This window comes from Hydra vulgaris, chromosome 07 (assembly GCF_038396675.1).
Source record: "Hydra vulgaris chromosome 07, alternate assembly HydraT2T_AEP".
In the NCBI taxonomy this organism is placed as follows: Eukaryota; Metazoa; Cnidaria; class Hydrozoa; order Anthoathecata; family Hydridae; genus Hydra; species Hydra vulgaris.
This window is the reverse complement of record NC_088926.1, coordinates 36388229-36391415: the sequence shown is the minus strand read 5'-3', so window position 1 is coordinate 36391415 and position 3187 is coordinate 36388229. Positions and strand designations below refer to the sequence as shown.

General features: G+C 24.7%; 1 long non-coding RNA gene across 1 annotated transcript; it reads left to right on the top strand.

Moving 5' to 3' along the window:
- Positions 1-906: 906 nt before the first annotated feature.
- Positions 907-1395, top strand: LOC124806557 (uncharacterized). Its single transcript, XR_010639465.1, has 2 exons — positions 907-1045; positions 1159-1395. It is a non-coding gene; the product is annotated as an uncharacterized LOC124806557 (long non-coding RNA).
- Positions 1396-3187: the final 1792 nt, after the last annotated feature.

The window sequence follows — 3187 nt, the reverse complement described above, 5'->3', positions numbered from 1 at the left end:
GCTTAATCTTTTTAATCTTGATCTTCTTTTTTTTTACAATTTAGTTTATTGTGATCTTAATATGACTTTACAAAACTAAATTGAAATGTACCAACTATAAATGATGACTGTCTTAAAATACGTTAAAAATTTGTAAAAAAGTATAAAACAAGATGAAGTAGGTTACTATCAACGCTAGAATCCAGTCGGGACAAGACGTGTTTAAAGCGTAACACGTATTTAAACGCGTTAATTTATATTTTAGACGTTTAAAGTACGTCTAGTGCCTACTGGGAAGGTTACTTTATTAAAAAACCTTGTTAAAAAATTTACAGTTAAAAAGTGTTTTTTGACATCAAAATTAATGATTTGATAAGAATGGCATACACTAGGAGGTTAAAACAAATTAAAATGATAAAAAAAAAATAAGATAAAAATATTTAATTAGGGCTAAAAAATATTATTCAATACAAATCAAACAACAAAATTAAATACGACTCAACAACAAGTCTAGTAAAATAGTCGCACTTTTTTAATAAAGAAATTACCTTTGCGGACGTATTAAAAGTTTTATTTTATCTACAAAATAGAATTCAAAAAAAAAAAAATCCCACAGTAAAACGGATACTTATCATAAAAAAGTTGTTTTATGTTTTAATTTTTATTGATTTCATGCTTTTTTGTTATATTTTTAGTATTGTTATTTGCAATTTGATGAACTTTAATATTAATTAGCATTTAATAAAAATCTTGAGAGGATTTTATTTCTTACACTAAATACTTTACATTGTACGTAGTATGTACACACCTGTTACGTTACGTCGTGTATAAACAACTGTTAAATAGAAACTGTAAAGTATGGAATCTATTTAATACGCTTGTATGTGAAAGGTAAACTTTCCCACAATCCTATATTCTAAGTGCTTATAAGAATTTCTAGCTTTGATTAATTCTGCAATTTTTATTTAAAACCACTGATCAACTTGTTTTCATCAAAATGAAGGTTGTTTTGATGTTTGTACTTATTCTTGGGGTTTTAAATGTAAAAGCTGAAAGAAGTTCAAGCGTATGTAAATATATATTCATATTTGGGATAATATATTATTTTAAGTTACAATAATTTAATTGTTCAATGTATTTATTACAATTCTGTTATATATATTTTTTATCTTGCTTTAGGAGTGCTTCGACGAAGGAAAAGAGTGTCGAAAAAATGGGGGAACAAACGAAGAATGTGACATGGGTGTTCAGATATGTTTGAATGGATCAGAAATGGAGACAATTGGCTTGAAAGATGAACAAACAAAACGATAGAAACACAATACTATGAAAAAATTTGCATTTAAAAAAACTTCAACCGTCAATTTGTATTTAATAAAAATTCACTATTGTAGATAATAAATTATATATTTCTAATTTTGTTTTTCATTTTTGTTAAACTTAATTTCAACTTTATATTTAACTTGTCTTGATATATAGTAACTTTTTGGTGGTTTAATTTTTTTTGCCTAATGATGCCTTAATTGATTAGGGTAGAGTAGGGCATATAGAGAGACTTAAAAAACAAATGCTACTTGTGTATAAACTGATCGTAATACTACTTTTTATAAATTTTTTAAGGTTTATTGGTACAAGAAAACAAAAAAACAAAACAAAAAAACAATTTCTTAAAGCAAGGTACGACAATCAAAGTAACAAAACTCGATCAGCAAACTCGATTAGCAAATTTTTTTATATTTTGCTAGTGGGTGGGGTAAAAAGAGATGGTTAGAGAGCCGCAGTTATTCATTGATTTTAAATTTAAAAATGAAAAAATGCAGAATATAAATTATTTAAACATGTTAAGGTATTAAACACTCAAAAAAGCAGCATACCCATGCAAGCTACACTACAAACTACATGCCCATACGCTACATAAAAAGAAATAACATCTAAGAAAAATTAAAAATAAAAATACGCTTTGCGTTTCATTAAAAAACCCTTGGTTTTGGTTAGAGATAAGGGCAACTGATTTTTTTAAAGAAAATATTCCAATTATCCTCCAATTAATCAATCAATCTTTGCAGTCTTGCAATCTTTTGCTCCAATTAATCAATCAATCTTTGCAGAAACGAAAAAAACTATGATGCAAATGCTTTTTTTTTTCTTTTCTTGATTTTCAATTTATTATATATTTCATTAATTTGATAATGTATAATATAAACTGCATAGAAGAAAAAAAATTTTTAACTCTAAAAGTTTTTAACTCTGAAGAAAAAAATTTTCTGAAGAAAATAGTTAAAAAACTATTTTAATCAATTTGACGGTAAAAATAAAAAAATAAAACTAAAAATAAAAAAATAAATGAAATCAAAAAATTAAATAAAATCCATAAGATCTAAAAATTAAAAAATAAAGTAAAAAAAAGATTTAAAAGTATAAATAAGTAAAAGGTAAGAAAACAAACAAACATAAAAACAATAACAACAAAACAAATGAAAACATAGTACAAGTTAAAAAAAACGTTTCAAAACGGAAAATAATGATAAGAAACTAGAGACATTTCTACAAAAAAAAAAAAAATTATTGAAAAAAGGAAAAAGAACAGTTTTTAATTTCTATTGATCAATAACAGGTTTTAGGTTTTAAGTAAGAGTTTCCAGAATATTTTTTATGAAAATATTTTTATCAGTGACTCTTCAGAATACTGTATATAGAAGCTTAAAAATCAAATGGGTGCCCTTTTTTGAAAAAAATTGATTTTGAAAAAGTTTAGTTTTTTATTTTAAAACAATTTCGAATAAAAAAAAACAAAAAAAACTTCCTTTAAAAGACATTTTAATGCTTATTTTTCTAACTCACTGTAAACGTGATAAAATGCAAATTTTAGAAAAAAAATTGTTTATTCTGTTAGCTAACAGTTTTGAAATATATTTGCAATTATTAAAAGTTTTAAGCTTATAAATATAAATATACAATACCTCATTTTTTCAATCTATAAATTAGTACTGCTCGACAGTCAGCAATTCTTTTGCTTCTAAGAGAGTGCTTTAAACCGGTTTGTGAAACATGAACCGTTAGATTATTAGCTTTATTTTTGAATGAATTGATTAAGGCTCCTATTCGTCCAAGAGAATGCCAAGTAAGTTCAATAAACAGTTACAAGTGAGCTGAGATTAGGTGAATTAGAAAAGTATTCTATAAGAAAATAGTAATATGCTAATAAAAC